Here is a 20,298-nt window from a genome sequence, read left to right as displayed (position 1 = left end):
AACAACTGTGGCTAGAGACAAGTCATCAAAGATACAAAGAGAGGATGACATCACAAAGGACAAACACATCACTGCACCCCTAGCTGTAGGCCTGCTGGATGAGAGGCCTGGTGCTGAGGTCCGCCACAATATGACACATTTTCAGTTCTGGAAGAAAACCTGTTGGAGGCTGCAAAACATTAATGACCTGAAACATAAAGATTATTTATGGGTTGGAATGAACCAGTCAAAGTCCAGATCTTTTTTTCTTATAGTCACTGTAACGCACCATACTTCCAAACTAGAGCGGAAATATTATAATAATAAATGTGGGCATATCCAATCTGCCATTGCTAATGATGAAGTTGAAGATACCGCCCTACATTTAACAGAAGACACAAACTCTCCCTGAGACGACTGGAAACAAACACTTGCACAGGAGATTAGTTCCCAATGTGCACTGGGGTAAAAGCAGCCCTGAATAGAAGTGATTTAATGAGTAGTGGTGGGGTCTGACAGGCACGTCTCTCATTAGACAGACAGAGTTTTAATTAGAATGAGCACAGTGGCTCTGTAGGTGTTTACATTTAGAGAGAGAATCTATGCCACGGGCGGAGGGGATCACACTGCTCACTCCTTCACAGAACAGTGTGAGATGAGAATGTGGAAAAAAAGAATAACAAGTTCAACAACTTCACATAAGTAAGCACGGCAGTGAGAGCATTCATTAGATATCACCAACCAGCAGGGTGTCATTTTGAGGTTTGTTTTTTAAAATGCATCACATAGGGAGATGGCAGGTTAGGTCTCTGACTTTGAAACGGAATTGCAGCTAGTTGTTGGAGGGATGCGAAACAGAATTCTTACCACTGTTGAGGTGGTCTTGTTCACCAAACCATCTGAATGCCAGCTCATTTTAACATTTGCGTGTCTAATTCTGTATATTTGGTTTGTTACAACATGTATTAAAAAACAGAGTCCATCCATCCATCCATCTTGTTCCGCTTATCCGGAGTCGGATCGCGGGGGCAGCAGCCTTAGGAAGGACTCCCAGACTTCCCTCTCCCCAGCCACTTCACCCAGCTCATCCCGGGGGATCCCAAGGCGTTCCCAGGCCAGCTGAGAGACATAGTCTCTCCAGCGCATCCTGGGTCGTTCCTGGGGTCTCCTACCTGTGGGACATGCCCGGAACACCTCCCCAGGGAGGCATCCAGGAGGCATCCTGATGAGTTGCCCGAGCCACCTCATCTGGCTCCTCTCAACGTGGAGGAGCAGCGGCTCTACTCCGAGTATCTCCCGGATGACCGAGCTTCTCACCTTATCTCTAAGGGAGAGCCCGGACACCCTGCGGAAGAAACTCATTTTGGCCGCTTGTATCCTAGATCTCGTTCTTTCGGTCACGACCCACAGCTCGTGACCATAGGTGAGGGTAGGAGCATAGATCGACCGATAAATCGAGAGGTTTGCCTTTTGGCTCAGCTCTCTCTTCACCACGACGGACCGGTACAGAGTCCGCATTACTGCCAATGCTGCACCGATCCACCTGTTGATCTCGCGCTCCATCCTGCCCTCACTCGTGAACAAGACCCCAAGATACTTGAACTCCTCCACTTGGGGCAGGATCTCATCCCCGATCCGGAAAGGGCATTCCACCCTTTTCCGACCGAGGACCATGGACTCGGATTTGGAGGTGCTGACACTCATCCCGACCGCTTCGCACTCGGCTGCGGACCGCTCCAGTGAGAGCTGGAGGTCACGGCCTGAAGAAGCCAACAGCACCACGTCGTCTGCAAAAAGCAGAGACGCGATGCTGAGGTCCCCAAACCGGACCCACTCAACGCCTTGGCTGCGCCTAGAAATTCTGTCCATAAAACAGAATCGGTGACAAAGGGCAGGGAATGAATCCGACTTACTGCCGGAAATGCCGACCAAACTCTGGCATCGGTGATACAGGGACCGAACCGCCCTTATCAGTTGGTTCGGCACCCCGTACCCCCGAAGCACCCTCCACAGAACCTCCTGAGGGGTCGGTCGAACGCCTTCTCCAAGTCCACAAAACACATGTGGACTGGTTGGGCGAACTCCCATGCACCCTCGAGGATCCTGCTGAGGGTGTAGAGCTGGTCCACTGTTCCACGGCCAGGACGAAAGCCACACTGCTCCTCCTGAATCCGAGTTTCGACCTCCCGACCGACCCTCCTCTCCAGCACCCCTGAATAGACCTTACCAGGGAGGCTGAGGAGTGTGATTCCCCTGTAATTGGAACACACCCTCCGGTCCCCCTTCTTAATGAGGGGAACCACCACCCCAGTCTGCCAGTCCAGAGACACTGTCCCCGATGTCCATGCAATGTTGTAGAGGTGTGTCAACCATGACAGCCCCACAACATCCAGAGCCTTTAAGAACTCCGGGCGGATCTCATCCGCCCCCGGGGCCTTGCCACTGAGGAGTTTTTTAACTACCTCAGTGACTTCAACCCCAGAGATTGGAGAGTCCACCTCAGAGTCTCCAGGCCCTGCTTCCACACAGGAAGGTGTGTAGGTGGAATTGAGGAGGTCTTCGAAGTATTCTCCCCACCGGCGCACGACGTCCCGAGTCGAGGTCAGCAGCACGCCATCCCCACTGGAAACAGTGTTGACTGTGCACTGCTTCCCCCTCCTGAAATGCCGGATGGTGGACCAGAATTTCCTCGAAGCCATCCGGAAGTCATTCTCCATGGCCTTGCCAAACTCCTCCCACGCCCGGGTTTTTGCCTCAGCAACCGCTGAAGCCGCGTTCCGCTTGGCCATCCGATACCTGTCAGCTGCCTCCGGAGTCCCGCAGGCCAAAACGGCCCGATAGGACTCCTTCAGCTTGACGGCAACCCTTACCGCCGGTGTCCACCAGCGGGTTTGGGGATTGCCGCCACGACAGGCACCAACAACCTTACGGCCACAGCTCTGGTCGGCTGCCTCAACAATGGAGGCGCGGAACATGGTCCACTCGGACTCAATGTCCCCCGCCTCCCCCAGGACGTGGGAAAAGCTCTGCCGGAGGTGGGAGTTGAAGCTCTTCCTGACAGGGGATTCTGCCAGACGTTCCCAGCAGACCCTCACAGAGCGTTTGGGTTTGTCAGGTCGGACCGGCATCTTCCCCCACCATCGGAGCCAACCCACCACCAGGTGGTGATCAGTTGACAGCTCCGCACCTCTCTTCACCCGAGTGTCCAAAACATGCGGCCGCAAATCCGATGAAACGACTACAAAGTCGATCATCGAACTGCGGCCTAGGGTGTACTGGTGCCAAGTGCACACATGGACACCCCTCGGGTACAGATCGGGAGGGCCGTTCCTCCCAATCACGCCCTTCCAGGTCTCACTGTCATTGCCCACGTGAGCATTGAAGTCACCCAGTAGAATGATGGAGTCCCCAGAAGGAACGCTCTCCAGCACTTCCTCCAGGGACTCCAAGAAGGGTGGGTACTCTGAGCTGCCGTTTGGTGCATAGACACAAACAACAGTCAGGACTCGTCCCCCCACCCAAAGGCGGAGGTAGGCTACCTTATTGTTCACCGGAGTGAACCCCAATGTGCAGGTGCCCATCCGGGGGTTAATAAGTATGCCCACACCTGCTCGATGCCTCTTACCGTGGGCAACTCCAGAGTGGAAGAGAGTCCAGCCCCTCTCGGGAGGGCTTGTACCAGAGCCCAAACTATGTGTGGAGGCAAGTCCGACTATGTCTAGTCAGAACTTTTCTGCCTCACACACCAGCTCGGGCTCCTTTCCAGCCAGAGAGGTGACATTCCACGTCCCAAGAGCTAGCCTCTGCAGCCGGGAATCGGACCGCCAAGGTCCCCGCCTTTGGCTGCTGCCCAACTCACTTTGCACCCGACCCCTTTGGCCCCTCCTACAGGTGGTGAGCCCATGGTAAGGGGGGGCTATGTTTTCTATTCGGGCTATGCCTGGCTGGGCCCCATGGGCGAAGGCCCGGCCACCAGGCGCTCGCCTTCGGGCCACACCTCCAGGCCTGGCTCCAGAGGGGGGCCCCGGTGACCCACGTCCGGGCGAGGGAAAACAAACTCCATTTGTGTTTTTCGTCATAAGGGGCTTGGGTGAGCGGTGCTTTGTCTGGCCCCTCACCTAGGACCCTTTTGCCATGGGTGACCCTACCAGGGGCATGAAGCCCCAGACATGGCTCCTAGGATCATAGGGGCACGCAAACCTTTCCACCACAATAAGGTGACGACTCACGGAGGGGTAAAAAAACAGAGTGAAAATCGAATTTCCCTCGAGGGATCATAATGAGTTTAATTCATGTAAAAATATGATGCATAGGGAAACTAATGTTTTCAATTTGTTCACAAATATGACAGACAACCCTGAGCAAATTCGAATGAAATCTTGCCATAAATGTTTATTCATATCCCTCGAGGACAAGAATGTACCACACATCAACGCCATGGAGTTGACATTTTGAGAGGATAAATATGTTTCAAATGATTGTTTTATATACTTAAGGATAAACCCTATTTTAAATGTATTGCATCAATTAATTTTCCAGTTAGTTTCTTTAGAAATTATTTGGAGAGATATTACTAAAATATGACTGAGTGACACACCTTTACATATATTTATAACATCCAGTTCAATAAATTGTTTGACTCCAGATTTTGTTACAATCCTCTGTTTTCAAAGCTAAAGTCCTTCCAGATAAGTTACTACAGATGAAAGCAGTTCAAGTAGGCTATCAATTGGCAGATGCACACAAGGGTCACTCAATCTCCACGCAGCAAAATAAAATAAACAAACAGTTCGGTATTGGCGGTTAGCACCAAAATCAACCACCGGTAGACAAAATTCAGTGGTGGTTGCTTGCTACAAATAACTCTGTATGTGAAAATCACTGCAACTGTAATTGATCAGATTGGTAAGATATGACTATCATTTATGACAAATCGGCCCACCTGATACAAGCAGTTTGGTGGAGAGTCTAGTAAATATATGAGTCATCCCCATAATGCTCTGCAAATATAAACCTATATGGGAGAAAATCCCAACCATCATCATGGTACTCTGATCAGCATGCAGGGAAAAGGGCCATTATCATGGGAATGGCATTGAACTGTTTTATTGGATGCTGCTTTACCCAACATTAGTGTGAATGCCGGTCTTTCCGTATTGATGATTAGAAAATCTACCGCCATAAACCTGAACCTCTGTAAAGTTAATGAATCTCACATGGGAGGGTGGGAGACGTAGATCTACTGTCTTTCTCCGTCCCATCCCAATACAATTGTTCATTAGGCCACCCCTCATTGCATACCATCACGTTCCGTCTGCATGGTGACAGACACGTTAGATGTTGCGATTGATGCTGCGCTGGGTGCAGCGAGCTAAATTATATTGATCACTGGTTAGATGTGTTACCTCGTAGCCATGGGAGCAGGTCTTAATGATGCAAAGACACACTTTAATGGTACTGCTCTTCAACCAAGGAATTCACTGCTGGTGCAAGTGGTCCTTGTCACCGTAGTTGTGTACGATAAAGCAATACGATTACAATTAACACAGCTCATTGCACATTTTGACCAGAAACGCAACACAGCAGCTTGTTATAATCACTGTTCGATGGACAAATAAAGCTGTTGAAGTGTCATGGTTGTGTGAAGGGCGCAAATGCCGTGTCACCGAATAAGAGATAAATCTTACTCCTGGTCTGTTGTAGTGAGCGATTTGGACACCCTGCCCCCCAATGTGCTGCTATGTTTGCATGGAAAAGTCTAAGCAGCTATTGCAGCACAAAGGTGCTCAATTTGTTACTTGAGCACTAAAGTCAGCAATACAGTACATGGCCTTAAGGGCCAATTCCTATTTTCCGTAAGTGGACACTGACTCCGGTTGTGTGTATGCTTTTTTCCCCATGACTGTGATCTGCTTTTGTTTAGCTACCTATTGTTGTGCTATTGCGCTTGCTTTCACTATCTCTTTTCCTACCCCCTCCCTTCCCTTGCCTCTTAACTGGGCTGCGTTATACGACACACAGCAGTGGAATTAGGACAGTGAGGAAAGTTCTGTGTCGCCTGGAGTGCGATTAAATGATTTTTTTTCCCAAAAACATTTTGTGCTCTGAAATGGGAATTAAGGTGTTTAAGTTTCTCTTCACACTGACATGGCACATAATAAATAAAATTGTATTGTATATTTGACTTGTGGCACTCAGTAGCTGAATTGTGTCACTTATGACTAATGAAAGTAATATTCATCCATTAATCAGTAGCCACACCAATTTGAACTCGTGTTGGGCCTGTGAGGTCTTCCACATAGCTTCGTTGTTCCTGGATGGCCACTAATGTTTCATAATGACTATGGTATAACTTGCACACTCTATTATTTATGGCTTCCTTCTGACACATTTCCTAACAGAGGGTCACAATTTGGTCCATGTGTCTGCTTAATTGTGAGTGTGCTGACGAGGGTGGAAGTTACCCAGACAGCTGGTGGAACAACTGTTTACCTCAATTCTGCATCTCCTATGTGTGTTAACTACAGCCCCACATGGTATTGAAAAGTGGGATGTTACACTAGAGTGTTGAATAAGCAAATGCAAACTCTGAAATAAAGGAGAGTGTTTGTTTGCTTCATGCATATAGACAAAGTTTAAACCTGCCGTTGGAGGCCAGCATTTGTAGTGATGTATCTATCAACCACAGAATCTGAAATATAAATAAAAGAAAATGATAATCAAGAAAAGTCCATTAATTGTTAGATCAAACATCACATCAAACACTGTTGTGCATACCCAGTGTATTTCTGTAACTGAATATCTTTAATCGAATTCCAGTCGTTTTTTTAGTTGGTATTTCACATATTTATTACGGGCACTCTGGCATTTTGTGCCAAGTTGCAGATTGAATTGTGCCGATACTCTGTATGAATGCAGTGCCCCAAAATGCAATGCTGAATAGACAGAGAAGGATGATGCATTTCCAACAGTGCTGAATCACAGATCTGGGAAATTACATTATGTAAATGTGGTGTTTAAAGTTTATTCAGGCTTGCATCTACTTTAATGCTTTTGATATAATGCGGTGTAAATTTAATTACCCTAAAAATGAAAAATACACAACTCAGACAGTAAATATAATGGAAGTATTTCTACTATTTTATAAGTGGGGTTTGTGTCAGAGTTAAAAAAAAAATAAAGAAAACATGCAGAGACAAATTTGCTACAAAGTAAATGACCTTTGAACATTATTTATTTATTCTTAAGTTCTATTGTGGTGTATCACAATTAAAACACAAATTACAATACGTACATTGTGTTACGAAGGCAGATTGGAAAAAGCAAATGAATTTTCTTTAAGTAACAATCAACAAGAGCAGTTATAGAGGCAGGTATTCTTTTTTCTTTGTATGATTGCGTTTCACACGATTGTCCTGATTATTCATGCTCACTGGTTCATTCTTGTGAAACATTTTTTTTTCGCTCCCCTGTTGATCCTGCATTTTAATTAGTCATTGATTCAGCGCATCAACCTCTATTGTCAGATTCGAAAGCCATGTTGAGTCAAATTCTCCAATTGTTCCACTTGACTGTCCTCAGTATCTTGTTCTGTTGTGTTTTTGATTTGATGAAACATTTACCAGACTGAGTATCCTGTTTGTTGGGGTTATTGCAAGAAAGCATTTGTACCCAGAGAAAGCCACATCATTATGGTGGAGAAAATGCAAACTTGAAAATCACCATTTTACAAATATTTAACTTAAAAATGCACAAAGGCACACACACTTTAATAAAAACTAACCGAATTGCTGGTTTAAAAAAAACAAACAAATTAAAAACGATAATGAAAAATTCCAAACTAATACAACCGTGGTGAGAACAAATGACACTGTCAACCCTCCAGGAATTACCGAAAAGGTCACACTTAAGTCTCTGCCTCGAGTGGGCATTTTCTTCTGCGGGTAAAACAAGGAGATGCTGAGTAAAATGTAGTCTGTCTTGATGACGATGAGGAGCGGTATTGGCAGAGAGATCTGCAACTGTACGGCTATTGAGAGGTCAACGTCTTGATTGTTGACATTTCTCTGGACAGGATATTGGTTAATGGGGAAGGGCCTACCTTGAAGTCTATGGTCGATCATGTGACCTTTAACTTTGTACTGCATTTACCTGTTTACATATTACAGTATATTTAAGTGTACTACATATTTCGATGTAAATGTAAACTAAAAATGTTATCCTCTTACGTTGGCTGCTGTCACATTGCTAATCAAAAGGACACAATTGGGTTATCAGATAGACGGCTTCTAAAAGCTTTGTGCAGACTAAAAGGCTTGGAAAAGTCAACCATTTTGTTCAGCCTCGAGGTTTGGGTAGGTTCTTTGTTTGTGGGTGCTCAAAGGCTTAGAAAGGCCAAATGCTTATCATAGACCAGAAGACCTTTAAGGCTTTAAGGCCACCTGCTCACAAAACCTGACTCTGCTGCTGCTTGTAATGCTCTTGCGCAGTGGACAAGAAAACACTCCTTTAGTTTGAAAGTACTGTCATCCTTTCCCGCCCTTCAAGTTAGCTAATATTTACCAAGTTAGGCAAGTTACGATAAAAATAACCATGAATGATTTTCTTTCTGTGTTCTTTTCTTTGTTTCAGCTAGAATCTCTAATTCATGAATGATGAAACATGAATTTACAATCTTTTTAATCGGCTGCACCTTTGCAGTCCGTCCTTAATTCGGCTATAGCTTGATATTTCCCTTTGCTCATGCAGATACCGAAGCTGCCCTCCTACCTGGTTGCCATGGGAACAGTTGTCACATGACGTAGAAAAAGACAAACTTCAAATGATAGAGGCTTGGCTCCCAGGAGGTTGTCCGCTGCCCTCACAATTCATCTGACACGGTTGCCTAGGAAACAAGACGGTGAGACAGGAAGCTGAGAAGAGATGTACAGTAAGTGCTTGTTTGTTTGCAAAACAGAAAATAAAGCCACTCAGTGCCTTCCTCATATGCTATTATTTAGAACTAGTTAGTCACTGTCTTGTACTGTCCTCTTTGTCATTCCTGATGCTCAGAAACACCAGATTTATAACATAACCAGGCCTCATACCCGCATCGAGAATATTCAGTTTTCGTCTTCAACTTAGAGCAATTAATAAACTTTGTGGTTGGAAATAAGTTCTTCCATCTGATTGCTGGAACCGTTTAAAATGCAAAATGACCCACTTGTCTTTTAACGATAGCATTACTTTTGAAGAACAAACGGAACATTCCCACAACTTATTTATTTCACTCCTCTCATCATGAAACAAAAAGCCTTTCCACAAAGTGAGGTCACAGGAATGAGCTAACCGCTGTCTGCAAAGTAAAAAGTTCGATACTTAGTTGACCCACTTGTTCTAATGACTTACCCTCAAATCCAAAACTGAGAAAAGGATAAGTAGCACAATGATGTTTCAGCACCAGTATCTTATACTATAAATAACAAAGGGGGGCTCCCCAACAATCAGCATTTGATCAAGCTACTCTCTGGCTTACAATCATGAAAGAGAATACATTAACCTAATATCCTAATAGCCAGAGCTTTGATTTTCTTCAAATCAAAGGAATAGAATCCAAGAACTATTGCAAACACATCCTCGCCTCCTAACAACAGAAAAAAATGCATGTCCTTGTTTTCCAGGTATTGCATAAAACTCATTTTGAAACTGTGAATTGTATGATTTTTTTTATTATTATTTATTATTGATTCATTGTATTTAATAGAAGGTGGCAGTGTGATTAGACTTGATATTTCAATCTTCCCAAACTGTACACTTCTCAATATCAGCAGCGACTTTAAAACCGAGTTTTGGACTGGATAACAACCGCAGACTTTGTACTTTTTTTGCTTAATATTTTGTTTGCTCACTTATATCCAGAAATAATAAAATGCAACTGTTTGCCTGTAAGGTCAACATTATTTTGACTTATCCAAGCAAGGTCATTGTCGAATGCAAAATCCTGGACCTGCCATGCCTGGAATACTCAATCCCCGCTTTTGTGCCAGGACCCCTGTTAATGTGCTTCCATGTGTTTATAGGGTTGCAGTTGGCTCACACAAACCAAAGAAAACCATGGCTGAACCCAATGTTGTATGATGTATTGTTCAAAGTGAGCCCCAAATATTGTTGCCATAAAACCACTTATTCAACTTGAATAAGTCACCATAGAAGTTCTGAATAATTTATACTCAAAAACCAATATATTTGCTGTATTATAAATGGAGGCCATGTAATCATAATTCCTGCCATCCTGTTTATTATCAATGGCTGGCTCATTGGCAAATTGTTGGCAGACAATCGCCGTTTGGCTGGGAAACTCCTGCAGCAGTTGAATTAATTGCAGGGAGTGCTTACAACTTATTTGACCGTCATGAGTGGAACAAAAATGGATATTGGTACTGTGGTTATATTTCATTGTGTGTTGACGTGGATTTTAATCGATATTTTCACGCGGGTGTCATCATAATAACATGGGCACGGGCATGGTAATTATAGCTGCTGGTTCTTCATTGATCCCTGGGCATAAAAGGTGAAACTGAAAAAGAATAGCGGGACCTTTAACCTCGACGTGGATCAATAAACCTTGTGGAGTCCCCTTTGCTTTGAAAGAAACCCGTACAGGCATTAAACTTCTGATCCCAACTCTCAAAAACATAATTAAAAGAAAAAAACGTTGGCTGTACGTCTGCTGTGTTGATTTGTGATGAGCTGATGGTGGCTTTTACTTTTCATGTTTAGAAACCCATTCTTTCTCAGATAAATTATTCACATTTGTTTTTGAACCAGCCTTTGTGAAACTGGAATTCACTAAATAATTGATGTGTGTGTCATTGATGATAGGGTTTGCATTAAAGGTAATACGCGTTCTGTCATTCCACAGGGCAGATTCTTGCCTGGGCTTGTTATTGCACAAAAATAGATTTCCCAAGATTCCATCGTGCCACAAGGCATCAGTCAGCATAGTCTGCAAGGAGAACCACATGAACAAAAAAATAAAATAAATAAAAAATCACATCTCATGATACTACAACAACATGAGGTTTATTGCTTTAATTCCAAATATAAGTCATGGTAAACGTAATTATTCCCATAACGGAAAAAAAAAAAAAAAACAGAAAAAAATGCCAAACAAATAGCTCAATAAGATTTAGAGTAAACCACCTTCTGCAATGATGACAAATCTACATTGTGAATTGGAATTAGGGTCTCTATTGAATGTGGCTCAATGCCTCCTAATGTGATTTCCTGCCAGTGACTGGAGGGAAAAAATGAACACGTTCAAGTATTTGACAAATTTACTGTTCGCTGGAAGATAATGTGAGACCCATGCAATTCACTCAACATAAAATAAAACAGCTCATGTATGCTGCAACCTCTGTAATTAATGGCAAGGAACATGGAGGCAGGTTTTCTTTATGTTTCCACATCACAATCAAATGTCTTATTATTGAAGGTTTAACATGGAAGTGATTTACTTTTCACTTGTATTCTTTCAAATCCTAAATGAAAGGGACAGAGGAAGTAAAGGACTTTAAATCAAATAGTTCTGCTTCTTGCTCAGTAATAATTATCGTTAGAACAGCTGCGCAGATACTGCGTATGATTTATGACAGAACATCATGGGTGTTAATGGATTTTTTAATTGGTGCATATGTTTAGAAAAATAGCTGTCTGCTACAACATGTACTGAGAAGATGTTAGCTATAGCGCACTTGTCCCATGACCAGTCAACTGAGTGTGGCATTAGACAAAGAGGGTGATGATATACTGTACTCCAAGAGAACCCAATTAAAAATAAACATATCTAAATTAAACATCCTGCAGTCTGCATATGACAGTCGGTCCATATGTAATATCTCTACTCGGCATCATTGGTCAGAAAATGAGACAGAATGTCAAAGTACATAAATAAAATAAAAGATTTGGGGTTGAAAAGGGACATTTCGACAAGCTGCATAAGTCTGCAAAATAAATAAATAAATAAATAAATCTCACTCCTCACCCATCTAGCCAAAAAAGAAAAATAGAATACTGGATTTTTAATGATGGACTGCTGAGCTATAGAACTACAAACATAAAAAAGAAAATAACAAATGTGTGCTACTTTGAATACTATTCCAAATGTGCATATATGTTGGTGTAAAATAAGTTTGCAAATCTTGTTAGGTCACAAGATTGTGCAAATGTTCTTGAGTGATATAAGAAAAGTTCTGTCCTTTTTGGGGTCAAATCTCGAACAGCTCTAAAAAGAAAATATTTGCATATCTTAATTTTACAAAAATAGTGATTTGTGCGCTGGAATCATGTTTTCATCAATGTTTTTATAGGAAGCCTTGTAATAGCCTACCGGTAATTTTGTACATTTATTTTGTTACAAAACTATTTTGTATTTTGTTTGATTCTTTGAATCATTTGGATTTTTTCCCAAATCATCCATGCTGTGCTGTCTGTCTCGGGTAATCTGTTTTGGTATTAATTGACTTTGTTTGAATTGCAGTAGGAGGAGGAAGGCATTTGTTGTTTTGGGACAAGACACGCCAGGATCAATAGACGGTGAGCTGGCTCGCCCTCTTTATCATCTCATCACCTGCAGAGGATTGAAGGTGACATGACCATATGATGTCTGTAGAAGCTTCTGAAAATCTGCAAGGGGCTAAACCTGATAGCCAAGCGCTCACAGCTTTAGCCAACAAACTGTAGGACAGGGGTCACCAATTTTGGTCAACGGCGTCCTGCCTGTTTTTATGTCCCACTAGTGCAACACCTGATTGAAATGATCAGTTCATAAGCAAAATCTGCACAAGCTGGTTAATGATTGTGATCATCTGAAACAACTGGTTGGGGAGCAACGTTTTCAAACGCACACAATAAAGACTGACCCAACATGAAGGAGCAGCTTTTATATTAAAAAACCTGATTTATTTGCTTTTGACTGCGCCGGCATCATCTGAAAATTGAGTTCATCAAAAAGGGAAAAAGTCATGGCATTTTAAGAAGACGATTTCATGGCTGCCTGTAATCCAAAGCGAATTAAAATTAGAGGGACAGATGTTTGGACTCTATTTACTTAACATATCCCCTTTAGCGGATAAAGCTGCCTGACATGATTTCTTTTTTTTTCTTTTTTGGTTGTCGTTGTTCACAAGACCTTCATTTCAGACGTCTCCTCGTGGTATTTACCTCATCAATATGGATGAGAGTTTTGCAGTGTGAAAGGTCAAAAACAGAATCACATTGCTGACAATGCTGGCCAGTGGTAGTTTTCGCTCCTTGGTGGGCACTGTTGAAGGTGGGAAAATAGAATAAATTCAGCTAAATTTATCATATTTGTATACTGGTAGAAGATGTATGGTAGTAAAATAATCATCCTGCAAAAGATGAGGAAAATATGACTCTTGACACACTTGTTATGCCAGTGACTATGTTTACATGCAGTCAATATTCAAATTAAGGTCAAAATTTCAGTTTGTGAAACATTCAGAATAACATGCCTGACTGGACAGAGTTATTTGTGCATTTCAATACGCCGATTGCATGTGTATGTCCAGTGAGTTGCATCCAAGACATATGGGTTTGCTTTAAACTGAACTTTACTGAGGGAGACAACATAAAAAACAGTTTTTCAGTTTGTCCATTTGAATTTAAGACTCAATGAACAAATCGAGTTACTTTATCATTGATGTTGGATTTAATAGCCAACTGTTACAAATGGCTAAAATGTTAAATCACGTTTTACCCTGTGTAGCTAGAGAAGTGATTTAACAGCTTGTGCATTGTGCATTTTTGTATCGCTGCTGCATATGTGTGGGACGTACCCTAAAGCGATCAAACCGAGTTAGGCCAAAGAGGGTCAACATTCTTTGTGGAGACTTGTGGTGACATTTGGCCTCCCTGTGTGCGAAGTTTTTCCACTTAATGTGAGCATTTTATGCCAACCTACTCTTTAGTGGTGTGTGATGTTTTTGTGTCCTGCCTATGGGCTCTTTGCACATACATAATCTCCTGTATTACTGAAATATAACTTGGTCTTTTCCAGTTTTCAAAAATATATTTTATTCCTCTTTATGCCTTGTTTGCGGGATTTGCCCAAACTCACTATCACATACTATAACGGTTTTAATGCTAAAAAGCAACCCCGCTCACATTAAAATTAAGTTTATTATTACTATCATCTATTTTACAGATGTTCAGACTCACACGATGTTGAAGTTCTCTAGATCTGGAGCTTTCTGTGATCTGACGATGCTGGGAATGGTTCCAGCATATCCTTCCCCAGCTCATCACCTTATCGCCTTCTTACTTTGGCTATGTGAACAAAGGATTTAAAATGAACAATGAGTGTGCCAAACCGTGACAGAAGCCAGCAAGTGGACCTGTTTCTGCCAAGTGAGTTCATCTGTTTGTTGTGCCCAGATAACTGGCCTTCACTTTATTCTGACGGCACACATATGCATGGCCCTTAAAATTAAAGCAGCCCCTTCCCTCTCTGCAGCTAGTTATCTTTGAATTAAAAACCCCATATTTCAATCTCATTTGTTGCAAAACACACCTTTTACTGTACACATGTTTGATCGAGTGAGGAGGGCTGGCCAGTGATACCAGGCAAGGGTTGTTTCTGCAGTAATGAGCTGTCAGGGATATAAAACGTTTTTTTTTTTTTTTTTGAATTTCTCTCTTTTATAATTGAGACTGTAGCCGGCAAAGCTTGTCTGGCAGCAGCATCTGTTGAGAACATGCCCTTTGGGATTCTGGTGTCACAGACGCATTGTCAGAAGCATGTGGCTGAGGTGGCCTTCCCTAACTGCAGGCTGCGCCACTGGCATGATGAGAACTGTACATACTGTATCTGTTGGAAGTAACCTATGTTACAATAAATAAAAACATACATTTTGTCCTGATTGAATCTTCCTTTGGGTCAAATTCTAATTTACATTACATTAGAGCTTGTCATGATCTAATTCTCCTGTAAGATTCATAGTTACCAGCCTCCAATCATTATCTGCTGAGAAACAGACACATTTTCCATGCCCAGAACTTTTTCCATGCTCCACTGCCTTGAAAAAACATATTTTTAAATACTCAATATTTTATTGTTTGTTGTTATTGTAAAGTTCTGCTGTTTCTTCAGTCGGGCCTTTTTTTTGGCTCCGCTGCAAGCATGAATTAATAAAGTCATATCAAATCAAATCAAATTTATATGCACGGTGAAAGATATGTTTCATAATTGTATTATATTTGACATTACATCATGAATTCCATTTACAAATGTTGAAGTTTTCTACAAGACACCGAGGTCCTGAATTGGCTTTGATACATACAGAATGTTCATATTTGTGTCTGCCACTCAGGGTGAATGAGACGCTCTTGTCAAGTGCATGTCCCGGTTGGGGAAGGTGGCATTAACCTCCTATTCACTCTTAGTGAAAGCAAAAGGCCATGGGTGCTAGAAAAATTAATGATCAGACTCACGCATGAAAAAGGAATCAGGCTTTGCCAAAGGGTACACAGAGCTGTCAGCTGGAATAATGACTGTAGCACCACAGATCACTAATGAGAATTGTTCCATCGTACTGCTAGAAGATGAATAAGATAATGATTTTGGTCAGCCGGGTTCCATGGTAAGACAATTTTAACCCAATGTTAACACTAAATTTATGAATTCAGTGCATTTTGTTTAGCATGTGTGGGTAAATGTCAGAATAATAAATCCAAACTTTTTTTCATATAATATTGCTTCCCACGGCTGGCAAAGTATCAACAATATGCACAGTGCATGAAAAATTTAAGTAAAAATCAAAACTGGCACTCACAGCAGGGAGTCCAGTAACAGCTGCGTGTTTATCGTGCCATGGAGACACGTCCCTGGTATATTAACTTTTTGCTTGCGGCTGGATGTGTTGGACTCTGGTGGAGAAAGGGTTGGAACTGTCAACTGATCACCACCTGGCGCTGTCTTGGCTCCAATAGTGGGGTTAGATGCTGGTGTGACCTGGCAGACCTAAATGTATTGTAAGGGTCTGCTGGGAATATCTGGCAGAGTCCTGTCAGACGTAATTTCCAGGCCACTAATGTCCCATAGGAGGCATGGGACATTGAGTCCAAATGAACCATGTTCCGCACCTCCAGAGTTTAGACACATACCTATATATACGTTGTGTATATATAACCATTATCTGATCAGCTTATCCTCACGAGGGTCATGGGCACACTGGAGCCTATCCCAGCTGACATGTACATAGATATATACGTCTATGTACATAAACGTAAAAGTATATATATATGTATGTACATGTACATACACATATAGGTATATATACCAACACGGTCCTACGTAAGTTTACATATACATATGCATACATATAAATATACATGTCTATGTTTATAAATACATAAATAAAATATATATATATATATATATATATATATATATATATATATATATATATATATATATGTATATAGTATATTCCCAATTTACTCTTAGTTATAGTCTGACTGAGTGGGTTGAGTGCAGAACAGCAGTGGGGGATCTCCCTGGAAGATATGATTTTGATATTCACCTGGTTTGAGTTGGCCTTCAGAGTTGTCTTCCACAGCCTCATTGAAGGTTGCTCGAATCTTGTTGATGTTAAGTAGCACTCCAAATCCTATGTGTGTCATAGGCTTCCTTGTAGTCAATCCAGGCAGTGCACATGTTAGTGCTTCTGGTTTTACAGTCTTGGCCATCAAGCCGGAGTTTCTGTACGGCATTGAGTCGTTGGATTTCTCGTAGTCATGCAGGCAGTGCACATGTTGGTTCTTCTAGTTTTACAGTCTTGGGCGATTGCACTATTGACCAGTAGCTGGTGTTTGGCCCCCCTAGTGTTATTATTAATGCACGTCTCTCCTCTGCTCACAGATTGAGCGTCCATATGGTGAGGAGGCAGGTTTTTGGACATGGCAAGACATTATTTACCGAATCGCCAACCCTACTTTCATTGCCAATTCTAGGATTATTTACTGTTACGATTTTTTTTTTATATACTATAAAGAATTTCGGGTTTTAACATATTTGCACTAAACCTAAATTTCAAAGTTTAATCATACCTTTGCTATTGCAAACCGAAACAGCTGGCAAATCAACACACATCATAAGAATGCGGAGAGATTTCTTACTTACTGTATATGGTCTTTTTTTTTGGTTACACTGCGAACATTGAAATGATCCACGCTAATTAACAAGCTTTAGTGCATGCTAATTAGCATGTAATAAGACACCCAATCGAGAACAAGAGGCTTGTTATTTATGAACAAAACCCATCCCTCATTTGAATGCATTTTTAATAAGCTCCTCTAATTAAGTTTCATTAGCATTATTAATGAATCCATGGATATGGAAAATATCCTTCAAGACAACTATATTAATGTGATGGGTTTATTAAATACTTTGGTGCATCATGTAAAATTCAAACTATGTACTGTCTTTACCTCTTTGTATTTCCCATAGTGATTTCAAGAAAATTGTGCCTTTGACCGTTGTTATGAACTGCCGACCTAAGATTTCTGACAGGTAATTGGCTTCAGCTTTGCTGCGTGACGGTTGATTGGCCAGCATGTTTGTTCCTGCACAGACAATCAAGCGCCAAGTCTGTTCCACCTTGCCTTAAAGGGGAGAGTAGTTTTGCAATCTGTGGAAAATAAATTCGATGGAGCCCCGCTTTCGGGAAGCACACAAGTGCAATCATCGGACCTCAGCAGAACAAACATAATAGATTCCCATTATTCCTTAATCATATCCAGAGTGAGCAGTATTAATCATATTGTTCTTTATAAAATGTGATGCAGAAGTGGAATAGAGATTTGTAGTAAAAAGTTGTGGGCTCAAATCTTGGCTCAGGCGTTTATGTTCTCCATGTGCTTGCATGCTTTTTCTGTGAGTATTTCGTACCACATTCCAAAAACATGCATGGGTCATTTGATGACTAAATTGCCCATCTGTGTAACTGGTTATTTTTTGCTCCTGTGATGGATGATGTCAAAACAATCCTCTTGTTAATCAAGAGCTGCTTGTGCACCATACTGCCCTCTCATCAACATTCCAATCTGTGACATCGCACTAATCAAGAATGAATTGTTCTCTGATCACACCCATTGGAGCCATAGATGACATAAAAGCCGATGTTCCACTACGGTAATCGTAAAGCTTTATTTCTGCTAGATAAAGCGGTTCGTTGGACGTTAACGGCGAGCTCGCTGATGATATTTGGAAACTTATTTTTGGGGTTATTTCAAAAGCTTCCAGCAACTTAGCCTCCTGAAAACTGTCTATATAGTTGCAAAAAAAAAAAAAAATCAGTCAGCTGTTTAAAAAAAAAAAAAGTTAGTTTGAGAAAAAAAAACTATTGTATATGCATATTTTCAAGGCTCTGCTTTAACATTTGGCAGAGGGATTGCAGTCGTGGGCTTGCAAGGTCAAAGCTGGTCATTCTTGCAATGTCATGCATAATATTGATTGAACAAAATCAAGCTTGAGGAAGAGATTGATGCTTAAAACACTGAAGCCTTTTAGGGCAGTGAAGCAGCAGCTCTCCTCACAGTGTGCTGTAAAATGTATTATTTTTCCGCTTCACTGCCAGTTGCACTTCAGATGAACTGGACTAATTTACGCATATAAAACTTCAAATCAAACAAACAACCTAAATCCCAAGTGTCAAAATTGAATGCTTTCATTTGAATCATTGCATATTTCCCACAATTGTTAGCCACTTCATAATGAAGAAAAATGACTCCATCGTATATTAAAAATTTATACGATATTTCTCACGTTATCAAGTATTCCTCTGGGATGAGGTGTATCCTAGCTTGTAAAATGAAAGAAGTCCCAGTGGTTAAATCTAATTAAAATTTGGAGGCCAGATGCTTTGCCTTCACTTTTTACCTCGATAACTACATTGGGCTTCCATCACCTTCTACATTTTTCAAGAAGCTGTTTGGAGTCACAATAAAGCAAGAAACGTGTGTTGCACTTTGATCCGGTGGTTATCGTCTTACTAAAGCCGGTTTTATTAATATACAGGATGTACACCTTCTTTTCCCTTGCAACACATTTGTTGTATTTTCATTTTATGCAAGATATTGTATGGTATCACATCACATGGAACTTAATTTCACACATCATTAGAGGATGACATCTTTTAAAGCAATGTCATTAAATGCAGCCTGTAATCGACTGACTGCTTCAACACAATGCATGATAAATAACCCCAAAAAGTTTTAAGGAGGAATAATAATTCAATTAATTGATCTTCTGCCTTAAACTGAAAGACCATGAATTCTGCCTACCGATTTATTTATGACTTGTGCGTATTTGATACTTTTAAAATGAAATATCATCGTGTGAAATATTTGTATATGCTCTTTTTCTTTTAATTCACTTTGGATGGCAGTAATTGCAGGAGAATTTAATGTCAACTGTTTCACTATCAGCAATGTTATTGTTGCTGCTGATGCATGCCTAACTGTCAGGCTCATGTGGATATAATCCTAGCCCAGTGGCAAATATAAACAATAAGCTAAAAACAGAAATGCAAACTATAGCATAGCTCAAAGCGATGTTAAAATCACCCCCCTCAATACCTCAAAGACAAATACTGACATCCAGCATGACTGCACAGATAAACCTTCTGAAAATGATGAAAACACCGTACAAGCCACATCGATGGTAACTAAGAGGATTACTTGACTTGAACTCCATTCATCACCACCACGGGCTTATTCTCAGGTCATATTTATTTTCCCCCTCTAATTTTGCTCTTTTTTTGTATTCTTGAGCGGGCATGCCCAATGGCACAATTTTTTTATATTTTCCCCCTTTTCTTCTTGTTTTTAGTAAGCAATGGATTCCTATTTTTCCTTCTATTGTTCAGCAGTCTGACGTGAGCATGCATCTCATTTAAAACATAACTTTGGTATTTATCACTGGATGAATTTAGAAAATCCCATAGGCTTAAATATTGTGACATGTTTTGGCACACCTTGGGATGTGAGTGCTGGTCTTTTCAATCACCTGTCAAAGATGAGACACGTGCTGGGAAAGCATACTTAAAGATTTGCGCCCTCAGAGAGCCATACAGCAGCAGATGTTACATTCTCATTCATAGTGAATCTATCCCCTGTTAGTGGACAACGAGTCTTTTGTGTGTGTGTGTTTCTTTTCTATACACATTCTGTTGACTTATCCCCTCTTTTTAAATTTGCCCTCAAATGCAATACTCCATGTGCCCGATGTGAGTGTTTGTGGAGGTGGGGCAATGCGCTCCA

This window comes from Syngnathus floridae, chromosome 15, assembly GCF_059516105.1.
Source record: "Syngnathus floridae isolate MCC-2025c chromosome 15, RoL_Sflo_1.0, whole genome shotgun sequence".
In the NCBI taxonomy this organism is placed as follows: domain Eukaryota; kingdom Metazoa; phylum Chordata; class Actinopteri; order Syngnathiformes; family Syngnathidae; genus Syngnathus; species Syngnathus floridae.
Note: the sequence above shows the minus strand (reverse complement) of the source record.